The following is a 21,610-nucleotide window of genomic DNA, read 5'->3' as shown; positions in this document are numbered from 1 at the left end:
TTCCCTCTCATGGGTACATATTGTATACATGATGGCAATGCTGCATTGCATAATAATAACACCTCTTTTCACCCTTTGGGGGTCTGCAAACATCTCAGGTGTTCACCTTCTCACCACCATGCAGATAGGAACTGGCAAAAATAGGACACCCATAAACATCCTGGGATGTAATACTGAGCTCCAGTGTGTACCTGTCTCTCTTCCCACCTATGCCACTCATCCCCTTGTGTTCAGTTGCCCTATCACGTGGGTCCCAAGGATATCCAAGTCCTCCAAATCTCCAGCTTCAACTTACTCATAATTCAGTATTTTCTCATGATACCTTGCAGTCTTGTTCTCCCTCAAACCATTCAAACAAGGTGGCATCATTTCTTCCACTCCTCCATGGAAACCAAGCTCTGCAGCCCTTCAACTGCCTTCATCATAGTGACCATACTAGCCCAACCCTCAACAGGCTTAGCAATGTCCACAATGCTTTCAGGGTAGATGTAGCAGACACTACTCTCTCACCAAGGCAGGGTCCTTAAGCTGCAGGAGGCTGTTCTGGCTTCATTGCTGTAATACCTGAATCACTTCTCAGACTGCTACCTTAGCCCTAAAATGCTATCTTGATACCTACAATCACTTCAACCATCCTAAAGCCAACTCCCCTGTGGATTCTGTTATCCATATCCACCCTCCCCTGACCAGACTTCCACCCTCTGGTGCTCCCATCTCCAGACTCTAACAAGCAATCACTATCCCCCACCTGCCCTCTTTATAGCCTGTACCACCCTCATTTCCTTCCTCTACATCTACCTTGTTACACTTTCCTCTTTGTATGTTTTTACAACTTGAATTGCAACAAATTGCAAAGATTTAGAAAGCATAACCCGTCTGTCAAACCATCAGGCTCCAAGCTAGGGAATCTGATGGACTGGAACCCACAAACCACCATGCAAGGCTGCAGGAGTGTGTGTTACATTATTGAGTCCTGAAAGTGTTTTGCAAACGGTATTTGAATTGACAGGGAGTCAGGCACTATGAATCAGTGAATACGTGTATTTGCATAAGTTAACTAAAACCATTGCATTACAAATTAAAAAGGAAAAACATGCTCTTGTAGAGCAAAGTAAGTTGATAAAATACGGTTCTTAAGTGCCAGCAATTGTCTCAGGTCTTGTTTTCAAATGTGGGTTGGACCATAGCACTGTGGCCCCTTCCAACGGGGGATTATCACAGCCCAGGATGTTCCGGGCACCAGGGCTGCTTTAATTGCAGTACATCTTATTTTGAGATTTTTCTTTTTGGAAGGTGCTTTTACATGGCTAATTCATGCCCTGGTAATCCAGATGTGTGAATGATCACGTACTACCTATGAGAGCCATCTGGGGACACATCTCCATGGACTTGTAGGTTCGATTGTCCGGTGGCCGAGATCAGTAAGCTTCCTAGGCGTGGTCTGTTTCCTTTCGAGGCCCTTTGTTTGAAGTAATCTGGGATCAGCATTTGCACTATTCAAGGCCAAGGTGCAGTTGTAAGGCGGGGTGTACGGCTTGCCTGATTGTTTGTGCAATCTTCCACAGTGGGCCATGTTAGGTTCTCTTTGTGTGAAGCATATAGTAGAGGCTTCGAGGCAGGTGTTTGCTTTTTCACATAGGCATAATTATCTAGAGAGATTCCACCTTTCGGTTGTTAGGGCTAGGCAGCAGCACAATGGGTGTACCCAAGACTCTTGCTTGTATTTGCACAGACGGCGTTTTTAAGATTTAAATATAGTATTTCAAGTAGTCGGCCTCAAGGGTAAGTGAAGGTTTGACTAGCCCGGGCTCCAACCTGAGTCTTGCCCTGGAGAGGTGTTTTGGCAGTTGAAAGAATTTATTGTAGGCTATGCATTGGCCTGGAAATGCTTGATGCTGGAAGAAGCGCAACTTGGGTAACTTTCCTAATACACTCTGCTCAGGGAGTTTTGAGCTTCTTGTTCAGTTTTATTAAACCATAGGTGATAGCCGCTGATTTTTTGGTCACTTTTTTGGGTGGGCAATGGGACTTGCAGTTTCTGTGATCCAGACCCCCCAAGTACTTGTATTTCTGCAAACAGTTAATTTTCCTACAACCTATAGTGCATGTAATATTTATGCTTTTGCCAATCTACTACTACGATCTTGTATTATCGGAGTTGATAATGAGATGGTTCAGTGTACTATATATTTGTTTAAGCTTGCCAAGGCTCGCTGGACACCCACTTTGGTGTTGTCCATGATGACAATGTCATCTGCATACTGCATAATGTGTAAAGGTCGGTAACTTAGTTGAAGAGGAGCCAGGCTGCTTTCGGCTAGGGCGTTTCCCAGGTTCGCTGTATACAGATTAAAGAGGAGGGGCAAGCAGAAACCCTTGTTTCAAACCTCTGGGTGTCTTGATTTTTGCTGACTGAGATGTGGGTCCTGTTTTTATCTGTACCCATTTTTCTGAATGGAGTGATATTATGGCGGTTAGAAGTGATGGTGGGATGCCCCAGTTTGCAAGTTTCTTCAACAGCGAAGGTCTGCCAACCTTATTGAAAGCTGTGGTCAGGTCAACAAAGTAGCAGCACAGAGGAGTCTGTAATGGCTGAATGGCTTGATGACAAAGGGCCGATATAGCGATTATGTTATCCATTGTGGTGGCTCCTCCACGAAAGCCAGTTTGAAAGAAGCGGAGCAATTTGTTATCTTCGGCCCAGGTTTCCAGTTTTTCCAAAAGGATACGGGTGTATGCTTTAGCTTCCAAGACTAATAATGATAAAAGCAATAGTTACTAGTGTTTAGATAGTCTCCCTTTTTGTGAATTGGTATAATATTGAGCCCCTCCATGCATCCGATACCCTTCTGAGGGTGTAGGCGGTGTTGAATAGTGGGGTCAGAACCGCTGGCCCCGCCTCTGGGGTGGATTGAAAGATCCTGGCCAGCGGTCCGTTTGGAACCGGCGCACCGCTTGGTTTCATATATTTTATAAGTCTTGTAATTTCCCAGTGTTGGAATGGTGTTTGTAAATCTTCTGTGTCCGATGAGCTCGAAAGCCGTGGTAACCATTTGTTGGTGGGCAAAAACTGGCTTCGCACATGGTTCTCCCATGCTGCTGCTGTAACTGCATTAGATCTCGGAAGTCCAAGGGATTTTAAAGAGTTTATACATTAGCAGAATCGAGCTAGGGATCCATCTTTGAGCATGAAAACATTTGTGTTCCATTCTTTGTCTTGCTGGGCTTGTTTCAAGGCCCAAACTTTTTTTTGTGAGCATTCCTCGCTTTTTTTGCTGCCAAAATGTTTCCTGATGTTTGGTTTCATTTGAGTTGGCGGGTTTTCTTCCTCAGATTCCTTCAAGTAAGTATAATTTACCATAATGCCAGTGGTTTGTTTGGGAAACATTGAATCCCCCTATACAGGGCCACTTTGATCCGCATGATGGTCTTATTGAAGGAACTCCCAACTCTCTGGTCAGCTGGTCGCAATTTGTTAAAAGGAAGTTTTCCGCGTGGTCCTGAAGAAAGCTTCTCAGGTCATCAAGCCAGTTTGTCTCCCATCTAATCGCCAAGGTCTTGGCATGGATCTGCTACCAGGTCATTTAAATTCAAGCCTGTAACCAGAGGGTTGTGATCACTATCTGTACGATTTACAATGTGAAAGCTCCGTAGATGGTTAATTAAGCCACTTGTCATGAAGATAGAATCAATTGTCAGATATTCATAAACATGGGGTGAGCAGCCAATGGATTCCTGTCAGCTGATTTTAGAACAGTTGTGGTAAGTAAGTTTTTGAATTGCATTTGTTCATTATTCCTTTGGACGGGGTTGTGACGAAGGCTCAAGTGTGGTGTTGTAGTCCCCTACCAGTTAAATTTTGTGTGGGATTGGGTTCAATAATTTCCTTGATGTGCGAGCACAGGGCCCCCATAGCGTGTGCTTTTGATATTTTGGGTGGATTCAAATAGCAGATAATAAAAATCAGGAGAAGAAATTCTGGCCGCTTTGTAGGCCTTCGATGGATAACGCCTGTATGTTCTTCTGAACCTGCGTGGGTAAAAAGATCATTGCTTTAACTGTTTGTTCCAGAAGGATACCGGCCCGAGGGCCGCCCAAATAGGCTTGTTTGCCTTGCCGGTTGGAAGACTTTGTGGAACCCATAGATTAAAATGGGGGTCAGTGCTCATGTCTCCTGCAAGCAAATAATGTTGTACCTGCTTAAAAATTCATGTCCCTGATTGGAGCGAAGTGTTCAGGCCAGCCCGAACGTATTCCAAGAGAGGATGGAGAAATAATCTTTCAAAGACAAATTCCCGGTCTGGGTGAGTTAGGTGATCGGCCTGGTTGGGGCTTCCCATGGGCTTGGGTCATACTGGGGCTTTTTTCCACTAGGATTTGGATGCAGGAATATCCCCTTGCGGTACTCTGCTACTGCTTACCATCTGATGATCCACTCCTTTTCACCACAGAGGACCATTAAGGGGTTTGTAGTCAACAATGGTCGTGGTATACGTCCCAAGCTCCCTTCAGTGTGCATTGTCTGAGGGGCTCTTTGGCCTCAAGTAAGACGTGTGGATATTTCCTTGGGTAGGTGGGTGCTAGTAATGTGCCCCATTATTCAAAGGTTGAGGGTTTTTTCAGTATGGCATTGTTTGCTGCTTTTAAGTCGCATTGTGTGATGGTAGATTTGAGGGCCCTTGTACCAGGGATGTAGGCTAATTTTGCGGAGTGTAGTTCCACCGTGGTGGGGTGTGACAGCGACAGGATGTGATGAAGTAGTTTTAGCAGGATCCCCTGTTCAGAATGTCCGCGTGGCCACTGGAAGGGTAGTGAGGGATAAATATTAGGCCAACCTGATTCTTTTCTGCCCTTTTTTTGCCAATCCTTGTTGGGACGGGGTGAGAGGATTCTCTGGGTTGAAGTTTTTAAAGTGCACAGTTATTAAGATCTGGTGGGCCAACATCCTTATTATCTCTTGGAGCTGGTGTCCTGGGCTCAAATTTTTGGTTAGACCATACTTGTTGGTGGATCAGGGGGATACAGTTACTTGTGGGCTCTTGAGTATTTTCTGGATTGAGGCGGGCTGGGACTTCATGTGAGGTCCCGGACTGGTTGTCGTCCCTCTTGGATTTGGCCATGGTGATCATTATATTTCACCGGGTAGGTCCAATTTGAATAATCATCTGCGATTTGCAGACAGATGCTGGAGGCTGAACCGAGGTGGTGTCGCCCCCCTTTGAAGGGGCCGGTGCTTCAGATCTAGAGAGGTAGCCAGAGATTGTTGTTAGGCCTGCGCTTTGCTCCCGATTTGAGAGGGAGCATGTGTACTCAGCGGAATAGAGAGGTTTCCTGAGCCGGCCAGGGATTGCAATGGAAATGCGGCCATGCATTCAGGCACAGCTGGTATTAAGGTTGAAGACGATGATGTGTCACGTGGCATGCCATGTGCTGAGTCATTGTTTGGTGATCTTTGCTGGCTCTCAGTGATTCATGTAGTGGGAGGCAGTTCCTTTCTCTGAGTGCTGACCAATGTTTCCTTGTAATTTGAGTTGATTAGATTAGATCTGATACCCAGTTTGAATCTCTTGTTAAAGATTGGAAATCAATTGACTATGATCTTTGGTAGCGTTATGTCTTAGGCCTAGGGCCCCCTGGTGTCTTTTTCGTAGGCACCCATTTTTTGAGAGTTTTCTCAGTTTCTTTTTTGCCCTTCCGGGGAGAGGAAGCAGCCCTGAAACAGGAGCATTATAAACCTGAAGGGGGCTGAGGGCAGGCTCTTCAGAGACATGGGCCGTGAAGTCTAGCTGAATAGTGCACACGGATGGCTGTAAGTTTGTCAAACAAATTACGTTTTCCTTGGAACGGATATCTGTAGCCGGGCATGAGTTTATCAACTGGAGTGCTGTTGAGGGTCTAATCGCAGCTGCTCCCTTTTCTTTTTGGTTAGTCTCTGATGATTTGTTATTCTTAACGTTGTCTAGTAAGGCCCATAGGATTTTTGGAAGTGAAATCAGTTTGTCTATTAATTGGGTGCACAAGCAAGATTGGTCTGCGTCTGTCAGTTGAAATGTGAGGTCTGTTGAGCTTAGCCTGTTCCTATCTATTGTATGAGGTCAATCTGGAGCTCCGTTTTATGCGCCTGCAACAATAGGTCTTTGGATATTATGTCTTGTTTATGAAAGGAGGAGAGACCCACCTGAATAGTGACTGACTGACTAGATGGGGAAGCTTGTCCATAACTCTTGTCATGCTACTGGAGTATCCGGTAAAGCTTGCTACTTTGTGGGCTCCCTCCCACAGGGTAAAATCTATAGCTACTTCCAAAGAATCATACCCCTGATGACCCCTAACCCTAACTCCAATCCCAAACCTACTTCACCCGGACCCCACGTGAAGGCCAAAAAGTTCATGTCCAGGTGCCCCCAATCTTTAAGTGGGTCAATTTCACTGAGCCCAGAGCCGTTTCAACTCATGGAGGGAAATACACAACCTATACAGATCTGTGGGTGAAACTAACTGTATTATCACAACAGTGCAAGTCTACACAATCCACCCAGTACAGTATGAGAAGGAATTTGACAGTGTGGACAGAAAGACCCTTTAGAAATGTTTCCACCACTAGGATGTGCTAGATAAACTTGTAAGACTCATCAGGATCTCTTATGAGGGAATGACCTGTAAGGAGGACAACTCCTGAAGTCTTCTATGTGAGGATAAGTCCCCTCCAGGGTTGTTTGTGCTCACCTTTTCTCTTTATGCTTGCCATTGACTTTACTGCATATAACCTGGACCTACTGTCCCATACCTCTAAGCAGATGCAAGAGAAGGCTAATAATGTATCAGCCACAGCAGCACACGTTGGCTTCAACATCCACAAGGGAAAAACCAAGATCATGAAGGCTAACATGGCCAGTACAGCTGCTGTCACTCTTGCAAGCGATGCACCTACCTGGGTAGTGTCATAGACAAGGAGGTTGGCGCCAATGTCAAGGCTAGAATTGGCAAAGAAAGGCCTGCTTTCATTCAGCTACAGATAATCTGGTTCTATAAAGACCTATTATGGCAAGCCAAAGTCAGGCTTTTTAATTGCAACATAGAATTTGCCCTTCTGAATGCAGCAGAAAGTTGGAGGACAACAGTGACCGCCACCAACAAAGTCCAGAACTTCATAAACACCTATATGAGGAAAAGCCATCAAATAAGCTGGCTAAACACCAATGACATGTGGCAGCAGACATCCCAACTCTGTGCTTATGAAGAAATCATGAAAATCTCCTGTCGCTGGAACGGTCACACCCTCCACAACACAGTGTAAAACACTATCAGGCAAGACCTGAACGGCATCCTTCAAGGGAAAAGGGGAAGGGGAAGGCCAAGAAATACCAGGTGCCAAGGCCTTGAGGCTGGCTACTTGGAGATGGGCTACAGATTGAAAGAAAAGCTCAAGACAGGGATGGCAGGGGAGTACTGATTGATGACTTATGACCCAAGAGGGTTAGTAGTCATAAGTATGTAGGGTACCCCTGGCACCCAGAACTTACATCTCAATAGACTGGAGAAGTCGTACAAAGAAGCATTGCCCTGCTGCACCAAGGACCCACCGGAGGGCGGCTGCACTAACATGGACTGCTCCTGTTGGATCTTGTGGCTACTAAAGTGGAAGAGACTGTTCCTGCTGTATCCTGCTCATGGAACAGCTGTGTTATGAACCAGCCTAAGCAAGAAACTCCAAAGGTCAGCAAGCTTGCCACCTGTTCCTAGCACACAACCACCAAAACTTAAGAAGCCTGATGGGGCAAGTTGGTAGCCCATATCTTTGTTGAATTTGCCAAAGCTTGCTAAAAGATAAGGAAAAATTGCATATTTACTTGTAACATCTATATCTTGACTGTCTTGTGTATTTCTACTGCAATTGTTTTTGTGTAGCTGAGCAGTCAGGATAACTTAAACAAACATTCTTAACATTGGTTCCTTTGTGTTTGCTTGATCTCTCAGACCCACAGCAACCCAGGGTTGCACTAAGGGTTTCACAAACAAAACCTACAGGACCCAAAAGGTTTGGTATGGTTATTACTAACCCTGGTCAAAGCACTACACTACACTAGCGTAGTTTGTAAAGTTTGCGCTACTTCGCACTACGCGAACTGCACGTAGCACAGTGCAAACTCACGTAGCGTAGCGGTCATTTTTTGCTTGCTCGTGGTCCTCAACGTCAATTTGGCAACCGCGAGCAAGCAAAATGACATCCCGGCAAGACTTTTTCCTCGCTCGCGATCAGCAACATCAATTTGCCGATCTCAAGCATGGAAAATAAACCTCCCGGTGAGATTCTCAACGCGGGAAGGTCAGGTTTCTCATTGCGGGTGGTCGCATATGCTCGTGACAGCTCGCGATGAGAAACTACCAGTCCGCGTTGAGAAAGCTGATGCTCGAGTAAAATTCTACTTGAGCGGCAGTAAAAAACAACTCACACTGTGCAAGATGCCGTTTTCAATGATTGCACAGTGCGGACAAGGATCCGGCACTGTGCAATCATCTCGAACAGGGTACTACGCAGTTCGCGTAGTACTACGTGTAGCTCGTGTAGTGCGAAGTGCACTTTGTGTAGCTACGCGTGGCACCACTTCGCGAACTACGCCCAGGGTTGGTTATTACATGGTGAGGCAGCACATCCACACCATAAAATACACCCTATTTCCTCACAGTCATTTTCAAAATATGACATCATTATATTAATACTGCATGAAACATGAATGATAATAAAGTACATTACATTACAATTCATTTGTCTTCAACACTTCACACGTAAACTCTACAAACTTTCTGCATAGATGATTATTGTGCTATTCCCCTAAATGTAAAGGAATAACATTTTGCATGTTAGATCCTCAGTTAAATGTTTCTGATAATGGTAACCGTAATGAACCTGATTTCTTCAATGGTAGTGAGATGGTGTTTCGGCTGCAAGTGTGCTGATAATCATTGTTTTGTAAATGACGCAACAGGTCGAAGATGGTGTTCGCTATCAAGGGGGGGCCATGGTGTTCTGTCTGGTTGTGAGTGATTAGTTTATATGTCTATCGGCAATGGAAGAGACTGACTGCAAGGCATGCCAATGGGAAATCTGTGAGCCAGCAGAGCAGGGTGTTACCTGATTCACATGTACAAGGGCTTAAACACCAGATCTTTCTTGTTTTTTTGACAATGTGTTCCTTGAGGATGAGGTTGGTGACTCTGCATTGGATGAAAGTTGAGGTTTGTATTCGTCAAAGCTCATATCATTGAGCCAGGTGAGCACAGTATCTGGTTTATTGTTCTTGGCAAATAACAGGAAATCTGCCTGGGTTGGATGGCACTTCAGGTTGGCATTGGAAGTCCAAGTCTGTATAAAAGGCAGGTAGTGGTGGAGGTGTTGAATATATATACTTAGCATACTGTTGAGGCTTGATGTTATCTGTGAATAGAGCATCAAGTGGAAAGAGTGTGGAATCCTAGGGCACTCTGCAGTGAACTGGTGTAAGTTGGAAAGGTAGGAGGAGATCAAGTGAAGGACTTATCTGAGGATTCCCATTCAAGCCTCCAGAGAATGCTTGAGGGTAAAAAGGTCGAGCGTATCAAATGCAGTTTAGGCGTTTCGCAATAACAGCAGGCAGGGTACTCTTCATGAGTGCTCAGGCGCGCATTATCTACAATGAGAAAGGTAGTGGTCTCAGTGCTGCGGGGAACATCGTTTACAACGCGGTATTTACACCGCGTTGCCTTTACAATGATGCCATTACAACGCAATTTGTTACTACGACTTGCGCTGGATGGCGCTGTTGTATAAAGAATATTGTAATTTTATATTCCAACACCTTCCCTACTGTTACGTGAACTGGTGTTGGAATATAAAATTATAATATTCCACAATCCACGCCCTCCAACGCAAGTCGTTGTAACGACTTGCATTGTAATGGCAGCGTTGTCATGTACCGCGATCTAAAAGATCGCGTTGTACTGACATACATCCCAGTGCTGCAGCATGATCTGTAGAAAGAGTGAAAGTCAAGTAGTAGTTGGTTAGCACTGATGTGATATTGGTGTTGGAAATAGACTGCTTTCTCAAATGTAGAGAAGTGATGGGGAGTGATGGGCCACTAACTGACAGGGCGATTGGGGTCTACTGTAGGTTTCTTTCCAAGTGGGAGGATCTGGTCTGCCTTGAGGGGTTTTGATAAGATGCATTGAGTTAGGGAGGAGTTGACTATGGTAGGCAGGGTGAGAGGATGTCCTCAGAGACAACTTTAAGAGCATTTTCACGGGAAATGACTGTGAGGGAGTTCAGTATTTTAGTGGGATTCTTAATGGATAAGGCTTTGAAGGCTGGCCATTGCTGGATCGATAGGCAGGGTGGGCTTAAGTGTTATAGCAGAAATGATGTTGTCAATCTACTGTTCGAGCTTCTGTGTATTTCAATGAAGAAGAGGTGGATGGCTTTGCAGTTGTCTGTGGAGTTGAGGAATATGTGGGCCTTCATTCCTGTTGTTGATATAGTACTTTAATGTGGCTGATGTGTTGAGTTTTCTGTGTGTTATACAGTGGAACTTCAGTATCATGAGGTTATCAAGAGATCTATTTTTTTAACCACTTTCTTTCACATCTGCAAATGAATAATTTATTGTCAACAAAGTATACACCAGAGTGCTGAATGCTTTGTCTTGCACTTGCCTGTTTTAATTGGGGTGGTGATGTTTTACAAAAAGATTTACAGTTGTTTAGAATACTCTTAGTGTTGGTTGTGGCCTTGCTCTGGTGAGAGAAGAGTTAAAGCATTGAGTTGTCTTTCCAGAAGTCACTGAAGGATTTAAAGCTTTGATTTTCTCATTCTGTTGACCTTGACCTTGTGCTGAAGAGGAACATTGTGGTGTTTGTGCTGCTGAGAAGACACGGTTGAGTGTGCTGGTTTTGGAATGTGCGAGTTGTATGACATGAGTAACTGAGTAACTTGTTGAGTGTGTTCAGGTGAAAAGGTTGTCCCTCTTATTTTGAACTTCTTTAGTATTGGAGAATTAAGTCACCCAATATGGTGGTGTTGGCATGTCAGATGAACTAGGTGGCTAGGAAATTATAGGATTCATAAATGAAAACTGTTTCCAGAAGACCTATACATATGATGTAAGATTGTGCAGATGTGCAGAGATTGGAAAATGGCATGCCAGTGGCTAAAGGAGTTGAGTATTAAATATTTGCCTAGAACGAAAAACCAGAAGGATGTATGAATGTTGTTGTATAAGCTTTATTTGACAAAAAATGCCTGCAATAAAAGCTATAGAAATATATTTATTAAAAGAGAAATACAAACAAGACGAGTGTACCGAACAATGTCATAAAACTTGTATGAACAGACAATACAACATAATAGCCTGTGAAACCCTTGGCACAAAAAATACATTTGTCATATTCAATTAGTTAAAAGTTGATACATAAAATAAAAATATACATTATGTACAATATAAACAAGATAAAAACAGACCGCATTTTTAAAAACAGATAGCATTTCATCTTGAAAACGAGCCTTTGTAATGTTATAGTTAATTTTTAATTTTCTGAAGAATTTTGGATTTTCCTGGAGTAGCAGCAAAAATTAACAAGTAAAGTGCTTGTGCATGGACTCTGGGTTTGTAATTTGGTTGAGCAGACTTAGAGTCGTGACACAAATTCGTCACAACCTCATTCAAGTTGAAGCTCTGCCACTCTTGAAAGGGCTTTCCACCTGATTAGCCATGCCTGGCCAAGAAACTTTGCTAGGCAACAAACAAAAAGAGGTTGGGATCAGACCTAAGAATGCGCAGGGCTTCATGGTAGTCCTGTTTGCCCAATTGTTGACAAATTGATTTTAGCCCTTTGGCCACAAGATGTTATATGCTGGTAAGGCAAACATGACATGAGTGATGCTTTCTATCAGGGCTCTGCAGCATGGGCAATCTTTTGATGTCTTGCTACATGAGTGCCATTTGCGGACAGAGAGAGTTCCAAACCTAAAATGTATATACCACATCCTGTCTCTAGGGACCTGAATTATGTCAAGAAAGGGCTCAAGACATCTAGTTGGTTTATGTAAATACCATTCCTTTGATGGTCTGCCCACATTAGGTTTACGCCTTTCCTGTTGGTCCACCCATTCCCCATAGAGTTGTTTAGGCATGTTTCTCCCTGGGGGTTCCTGGCTTTCCCAATGAGCTTGGAGCCCCACAGCTGTCAGCATTATTCTAACATTGGAAATCCAACCTATATTGCAGACAGTATCTAGCGGATGATCTCGGTAAGTGCTTTGGCATAGGGAGAAGCTCTGAGGTCTGCCTGACGCGAGCCCAGAAGAGCAATGGGCGTAACCTGGATACATCTCCAATCGACCGCTTGCCCATATCCAACAGCAGAGGGGTAAGAGGGACGTTTTAGTAACATCACCAGATCTCTCAAAGATTTATGCTTGGATCTGCAAAGGTCGTCAGGAATGTCAAATCCCCAAACTCTGCTCTGTGAAGAGCAGAGCTGGCTGCTTTGGCGTCATGGACTTCAAAGACAGGGGCTGATATTTCTTCCGGTTTGAATAGCCTTAAATCTCACTCTCTGCTGATGGCTGGCTTCAAGGTCTCCACCTATTGTCTGCTGTTGATGTTGTTCTGCTGAGCGATACAAAGCTGGGGCTGCAGCGGGTCATTTGTGACACTGTTACGTATGCCTCGTCCCACAGGTTCAAGTTGAACCTAAAAAAGACAAAACCCATGCTGATGTCAAGGGGTGTAGCAGCTCGCCCACTTCTGAGCATAGACCGGTCCTGGCTGGATCGGATTTGGAGTATAAATACTTGTGTGTAATATTAGACACGAGGGGCTTGTTTAAGAATCAGTGTGCTGCCCTAGAGAGAAGGAACAATTCTTTAAATGCAGAATTTGCTACCATCCAGAGTACCACAATTACAAGGTGTGTCAGCCAGACATGTTCCATCTCTGACACAAGGCGTGGAGATTTCAAAAAGGAAGGCAGATAACATCCTAGATCAGCCTGTGACAGGAACCTTCTGTTTCCGGTTCAATCTCCCTCAGCAGACATTGACATCACACATTCGATTAGAATTTGAGCCTCAAAGACAGAATTTAAAAAGAATAGGGGCATATTTGAAATTCTGCCAACAACTTATGACAGTTGTCTGTGAGGCTAAAAGTGATTGTGAACACAGGCAGGCCCATGAATATTTCAATTTGGCTTCATCTACGTTCAAAGCAGAACAAACGGGGGCCTTCCTGCTCTCTCAGGGGGAATTTATCAGTCATCAAAGGGTGCAGTAAATTTTTTTATTCACTATTGGACAGAGAGATGTTGGCAAAAAGATCCCTAGTGAGAGGATAAAGGATGTAAAGGATATTTGGTACAGGAAGCTGCCCCTTAATGCACCCACACAATCATGCATGAAAATGCACAGAGTGCACCAGCACTAGAAGAGATCAGGAATGCAGCATATCTCGATTTTTTTGCACAGCCACTCTCTCTGTCATGCAGCACAGCACAGCACAGCACGGCTAGTTGCATAGCTCAGTTGCATCTTCCACTAAAGTCATTCTATATTCTTCACTGTTCAATTAATTATAGATATCAAAGGTATTAGGAAGCAGCACTTATGCAGACACTGAATAACACATTTCAGACAAGGCCACATGTAATAACAGATTTAAGTCTTAGATTATGTTTTAAATATGTCTCAATGGGCATAGATGAAACTCCTTGTACCATACACATTTTGAAAATATATTAGACTATCTTTTGAAGACATATAATCCAGCCAATGATATAGTTTCAAAAATATATGGGTGCATTGAAGAAAGCACTGACTACAAGTAGTAGGTCTGAAGGGACAAGGAGATCAGCACCAATTGAATTAAAGGTAGTTTCCCACTACATCATTACATTCTACACCCCGTTACACCTACAACGCAACTTTTACGTAGCATTCCGTTACAACGCAGATTTTACAACGCGGGATCCATTACATCGTATGTCATTACAATGCATGGCATTACATCGCAGATGCTATTACAACGCATACTATTACATCGTAAGTATTGGTAAGTATTTAATTTTTTTTTATTTCATTTAATATTATTTAATTGATTTAATTATTATTAATTATAAAAAAAAATATTTATTTTTGTTTATAAATATTATAAATTAAATATATTAATTTAAGTGATTTTTTAAATAAGTATGAGTATAGGAGTATATGTTTTGGGGTACTGAGGTAAATTTTTTGGGGTGTTTGGGTATTTATAGGTTTTAAGGCAGGGTTTGGGTTTTGGGGTACAGGGGTGTTTTTAGGTTTTAGGGTAGGGTTTGGGTTTTGGGGTACAGGGGTGTTTTTAGGTTTTAGGGTAGGTTTTGGGTTTTGGGGTACAGGGGTGTTTTTAGGTTTTAGGGCAGGGTTTGGGTTTTGGGATACAGGGGTGTTTTTAGGTTTTAGGGCAGGGTTTGGGTTTTGGGGTACAGGGGTGTTTTTAGGTTTTAGGGCAGGGTTTGGGTTTTGGGGTACAGGGGTGTTTTTAGGTTTTAGGGCAGGGTTTGGGTTTTGGGGTACAGGGGTGTTTTTAGGTTTTAGGGCAGGGTTTGGGTTTTGGGGTACAGGGGTGTTTTTAGGTTTTAGGGCAGGGTTTGGGTTTTGGGGTACAGGGGTGTTTTTAGGTTTTAGGGTAGGGTTTGGGTTTTGGGGTACAGGGGTGTTTTTAGGTTTTAGGGCAGGGTTTGGGTTTTGGGGTACAGGGGTGTTTTTAGGTTTTAGGGCAGGGTTTGGGTTTTGGGGTACAGGGGTGTTTTTAGGTTTTAGGGCAGGATTTGGGTTTTGGGGTACAGGGGTGTTTTTAGGTTTTAGGGCAGGGTTTGGGTTTTGGGGTACAGGGGTGTTTTTAGGTTTTAGGGCAGGGTTTGGGTTTTGGGGTACAGGGGTGTTTTTAGGTTTTAGGGCAGGGTTTGGGTTTAGGGATAATTAAATTATATTTACCATTTTAAAATTAATTGAAATATATTTAATAAATTAAATTAATTATTTTACATTAATAACATTTTTTATTAAATTAATTAAATTAAATAAATTAATATTATTAATTTAATTTAATTTCATTATAAAAAATATGTACATTAAACTAATTACTTTTTTAATTAAATTAAATTAATTACAATTTTTATTATATTTACATTTATTAAATAGATATTATTTTATTAAATTAAATTAATGACAATTTTTAAATGTCTTTTAATTAAATTATTTAAAAAAAATTATTTACAATAAACTAAATAACATTTTTAACAAAAAATTCAACTTACCTATACTTACGATGTAATGCCATGCGTTGTAATAGCATCTGCGATGTAATGCCATGCATTGTAATGACATCCGTTGTAATGGATCCCGCGTTGTAAAATCTGCGTTGTAACGGAATGCGTTGTAATACAACGCGTTATACTGACACCAATCCACACATGTACACTACTTACGAAAGAAACGCTTTGGCATGCTGGTTACCATTTTTCATCACTGTTTTAAACAAAAAAACTAAAAAAACATTTATATATGCATCTGAAAGTCATTACAGAAATCCACTACTGCTCAAAATTAACTGTTCAATCTTCTCTGCATTTTTCAAATTCTTTTACTTCTCCGCAACACTGGTGCTTCTTGACTTCCCAATTCCTGATCATTATATACATCATAGTTGACCTTGTTTATTTTTGACTAAACTAGCTGTTTTCCACCATTGTCCATTACTAGTTTTCACCGCCTGGCCTCGTACTTCAATGATACAAGATGGTTCCCTGAATTTCAACTTTCCTTTTTGCAGCAACAAAGGATCTTTGACTCAGACATCACCCACTCTAAAATTTATGTCACGTCTCTTTCTCTGCAAATGCATTTTTTTACACTTCTCATTACTAAATTTATCACTAAACTGTTGGCCTTCTATGATTCATTCAGTCAATCATTCAATATTCAATCAATCAATCGATCACTCTGTCAATCAATCACAGGGTTCCTATAAAGCGTGGCCTGTCACCCCATGGGTCTCCGGCCACTCGGTCCTAATGTTGTTGGTGAAAGAGCCATGTCTGGAATTTCTTCTTGAATTCTTTAAGTGAAGGGCAGGTGTGAAGATTGAGGTTATTCCGTGACTTGGCACGTAGGAGAAAAAGCAACCTCCACTGCAGTCCCAGCGAATGTGGGGGGTCTGGGACAGGGTGAGGGAGGAAGAGTGGAGTTCCCTGGTGGATTGATGGGATGTCTGGAGACGGTTGATGGAGGTGGGCCAGCAGTTCTTGAGGGCTTTGTATGCATGAGTCAGGAGCTTTCAGAGGCATATTTCCTGTACATGGAGTCAGTGGGGGTTCTGAGGTAAGAGAAGGTGATGGAACTCCTGGGGAGATTGAGGATGAATCTTGTTGGGCTGCTCTGGATGGTTTGGAGATGGTTGAGTAGTTGCTTGGTGGTCCTGGCATAACGTGCGCTACCATAGTCGATGTGGCTGGAGACAAGGACTTTGGTGACTGCTTTCCTGGTGGAGATGGGGATCCAACGGAAAATCATGTGGAGCCTGTGGAGGGTGAGGAAGCAGGAGGAAGAGACAGCTTTCACTTGGTTCTTCATGGTTAGTTGGCTGCACAGGCTGAATCCGAGGATGCGTGCATGGTTGGCAGGAGCCAGAGTGGGTATGAGTTCGGGGGCCACCAGGAGTCATCCCAGGGTGAGGGGTTGTTTCTGAAGATGAGTGCCTCTGCTTTCACTGAGTTGAGATTCAGGCAGTTGGCCTGCATCCAGTTGGTGATGTTAGACAAGGTGTTCTGGAAGTTTGTGCTGGTAGTGTTCTGAGTGAGGAGTCCTGGGGGATGCCGCCAATGATCTTTTTGGGTTCAAAGAAGAAGGTGGTAGGTCAAACCTCTGCATTCAGTTGGAGAGGATGTAGGTGCCTTGGATGCCCAAATGGTGGAGTCTGATGTGAGGGTGTGATGGGAGATTGTATTAAAGACTGATGAGAGGTCAAGAAGGATGAAGGCTGCGGTTTCTGCTTGGTCAAGGAAGCATCAGATGTCGTCAGTGACTGAGCTCAGGGCACCCCCACACCCCCACCTACACCCACACACACCTCACTCCCCCCCACACACACACACACACACCTCACAGACACACCCCACACATCCCCCACACACACCTCACCCCTCCCCCACACACACACACCTCTGACACACACCTCACACACACCACACACACCTAACACACACACACCCACACACACACTCCTCTCACACAGACACACCCACACCCCCCACACACACCCACACACACACATCCTACACACACAGACACACTCATTATTTTTTTTATTTTTTTGAGGGGGTGCCCCATCAGTGATGTCATTTGAGATGTCATCAGTGATGTCACTGACCATGTCATGAATGATCTAATATGTGACATCATCAGCAGTGGATTGTGGGTGCGCGATATATACTTAGTACAACTAACTATATAGGAGCAATTTCAATGGTTTTGTATGAGTAAAATGTCCAGCTAACTATAACACCACTAAAACTTATAGTTTTTTGAGTGAATTTCAAAGGTTTTGTAAAAGCTAATTCCTAACTATATAACTCCTGAAACCTATGTTTTTTTCAGTGAATATATATATATATATTACCTACTGGCGGTCGCCAGTAGGTATATATAGTTAGGATTTTTTTCTCTATGGGTTTTTTGAAAATTCTATGTCTAATAACTTTGGCGTTTGTGGTCGGAATTGGCTGAAATTTTCAGGAAAATGGCACATTTTGTTTCTGAGCAGCCCCTGAAAATTGGGGGGGGGGTTCGTCCAGGGGGGGTCGAGAAAAAAGGGGGGTCCCAAAACGTGTTTTTAACATTGAGTTTTCCATAGGGCGGTTGGCCTCACTTTTAGCCCGAACGGCTGAATGGATTTGCACGAAACTTGGCAAAATTGTAGGGACTGGTAGCCCGATGTGCCTTTTGTAGGTCTCAATATATGTGCTACAGTGGATTTTGAGAAATTAACGTTTAAAAAAAGATATATATCTGTAACAGCGGACCGGGCAGCGCTCCAGGACGCGTACTTTTCGCGCAACGGAGCTTTGTGAAGCGAAGCTGATTGGTTCTCCGGCGTCTGTCAACATTCCAAACAGTCCGTAGCGGCCGCCATCTTGTCTCTCGGTAGGATCGAGAGACAAGAGGAGGCCAAAGCGAAGGGGCAAATGACCATAAGGGGGAATAGTAGATACTCGCTGACCCCCTAGGTTTGATGTGGAGGTTTTAAAAGGGCCCCGCGGGGCAAAAAAAAATAATAATAATAATAATCGAACGGCTGAATGGATTTGCACGAAACTTGGCAAAATTGTAGGGACTGGTAGCCCGATGTGCCTTTGCTAGGTCTCAATATATGTGCTTCAGTGGATTTTGAGAAATTAACGTTCAAAAAAAGATATATATCTGTAACAGCGCACCGCTTCGCGTACTTTTCGCGTTACGGAGCTTTGCGAAGCGAAGCTGATTGGCTCTCCGGTGTCTGTAAACATTCCAAACAGTACGTAGCGGCCGCCATCTTGTCTCTCGGTAGGATCGAGAGACAAGAGGAGGCCAAAGCGAAGGGGCAAATGACCATAAGGGGGCATAGTAGATCCTCGCTGACCCCCTCGGTTTGATGTGGAGGTTTTAAAAGGGCCCCGCGGGGCAAAAAAAAAAAATAATAATAATAATCGAACGGCTGAATGGATTTGCACGAAACTTGGTAAAATATTAGGGACTGGTAGCCCGATGTGCCTTTGCTAGGTCTCAATATATGTGCTTCAGTGCATTTTGAGAAATTAACGTTCAAAAACAAGATATATATCTGTAACAGCGCTCCGCTTCGCGGAGATAAAATTATATCTGTATTACCTAGCTGTTGCTAACACCAGTTAGCGACGGCTAGTAGGAGATAGCGACCATCTTGGGCCCCACTTTGCATGTGAGTGATATTTATCACTAATGACATGCAAAGTGGGCATGCCAAGATGTTAGCGACTGGAAACAGTCGCTAACATCGCTATCTCCTATTATCAACTTTTAGAAATATTCGAGATAAGCGCGAATATCTCCAAAAAGTAACAGCTGCCCTGAGCAGTTCTTAGCCATGTTATCCAATGGGAGGTGGATAACATGGCTAAGAGCATTAGCTCGGTAATGCATGAATATCGCTGAGTTTTCAGCGATATTAATGCATTGCGGTCGTTTTTTATCGTATTTGCGATAAACCTTGATAATAGCAAGGTTTATCTGCGATAATTTCTGACGGTAAAAAAATCTTTGCAATGCATCGTTTGGGATAAATATCGCTTAACTTTGGTAATATGCCCCAACGTCTGTTAACGTTCGATTCGAAGGAAATCAGGAAGTGTTGAAAAACATTGTCTGCGCCATCTTGTCTTTTTTCAAATGCCACACTTTTGTCGTGCACGGCAGCCATTTTAGATGCCTTGACCAGACCCACTCTGTGCACGCTGTCGATCCTTAGCATGGCTCCCCACCCTCGCAAGCATCTCACCCAGGCAGTGGTCACCCCCGCTCTCTGTCTTATGCATGGGTAATAAACCTCCCCCCATCTGCGCTGCTCTTCCCTGAGAATCACACCCTGTGCCCGCCCGACACCTCCCTTTCGCCCTATTCACTACCGCACCCTCTGACACTTCTTTTCCTCTGTGTCCGATTGTCCAGGCCGGTCCTAGGCTATCAGCTAGCCCTGCAGATGTAGTTTATGGCCACAGCTGTAAAGAATCACCCCTCTTCAAAGGAGTTATAGTAGATCAAGGCCCACACTCGATGAGATCCGTCACAGCAGAAGCGTTGCTATTATCTGAAAACCATCCTGTATTGTGATTGGGGAGGGGACCGAGCGTGAAGCGGAAGATTCCAGGGATGACTCTTTGTACATCAAAGTTTTTACAATTATGTGTCACATTAAAAATATATAGCACTCCGACAAAGTAGTAAGATTATAAAACTTTAATAATTTATAAATATATACAAGAAAACAAAAATAGTAATAACATATAAACATTTTTAGGGAAAAACAACGAAGTAGCGGTCGGCTGTGCGAATAGTCCCAACGCAGCACAACGTCCAGATTTCCGGCGTGGGGCGTCGCGGGGGGTGGGTCATCAGTAGCAAACTGTTGTGCGAATAGTTCCAAGGCAGCAGAACGCGCCGAAATCTAGATGACACGAAAGTGATGTCTAGTAAGTTGCCACCCAGCAAATAACGGCGTGGGGTGGGTCATCAGTAGCAAACTGTTGTGCGAATAGTTCCAAGGCAGCAGAACGATGGCACCAAGGTGATGTTCAGTAAGTTGCCGCACTGGTTTTGGTATCCTACAATGCTGCTCCGAATAACGGCGTGGGGCGCCCCGGGGGAGGCGGCGTGAACGGGCCTCTCCAGGTGGAGTGTCATCTGTTGTAGTGGGGCGCCCCTTTACCGTTTCAGTTGCCATTCCGTCCGTTTTTGGTCCACTGTGTCAAAAGCCGCAATTCAGCTGAGTTGCGCCCACTCTTGCGGTGCAGCGATAGGCGGCTGTCACAGGACTCTCAAAATGGCGGCAGGCTCTTTCCTTTTTGGGCCTGGTCCACTGAAATGGCCCTGGGACACCTTGGAAATCGGACGCTTGTCTGCTAGGTCTTGGACCCCATTCTCGAAAGCGTCCCCTCCGCCTTGAGAATTCATCAAAAGTTTTGGGGGCCCGACTCCTGCAGGCTTCTGGTGGGGAGCGGCTGCCATGATTGCTCGCGGAATGACCACGACGGAGCTACGAGATGGTGGTGCTCTCATGCTGACGCCAGTTTAGTCTGAAACATCCAGAAACAAGGTGGGGCTTTCATCGTTTGGGAAAAAAAAAAAAGTTTTCATCCAATGAAAAGTGTTGTTTTTAGGTCATATGATCAAGCCTTCCATCATTAGGAAACCAAAAGTAAAATGAACCAATGAAAAGTTTTATAAACAAGTCACATGACCTGTTATGCGGCATAGGGTATAAAATGCGTAGAAAATACATTGGCACGTGAGGCGGCGTCAGTAGCGGACCGATGTGCGAATAGGCCGAAGGCAATACAACGCGCCAAGATCCGGATGGCACCGAGGTGGTGTCCAGCAAGTTGCAGCACTGGTGTGGCCATCCTACAATGCTGAAAGTCGGCGTGGGGCGCCCCGTTGGCCTGTGAGTTTGCGTCAGTAGCGGACCGATGTGCGAATAGGCCGAAGGCAGCACAACGCGCCAAGATCCGGATGGCACCGAGGTGGTGTCTAGAAAGTTGCCGCACTGGTGTGGCCATCCAACAATGCTGAAAGTCGGCGTGGGGCGCCCCGTTGGCCTGTGAGATGGCGTCAGTAGCGGACCGATGTGCGAATAGGCCGAAGGCAGCACAACGCGCCAAGATCCGGATGGCACCGAGGTGGTGTCTAGTAAGTTGTCGCACTTCTGTGGCCATCCTACAATGTTGAAAGTCGGCGTGGGGCGCCCCGTTGGCCTGTGAGATGGCGTCAGTAGCGGACCGATGTGCGAATGGGGCCAAAGGCAGC

Source organism: Lissotriton helveticus, chromosome 4_2 (assembly GCF_964261635.1).
Source record: "Lissotriton helveticus chromosome 4_2, aLisHel1.1, whole genome shotgun sequence".
NCBI lineage: Eukaryota > Metazoa > Chordata > Amphibia > Caudata > Salamandridae > Lissotriton > Lissotriton helveticus.
This window is presented reverse-complemented; position numbering follows the sequence as displayed.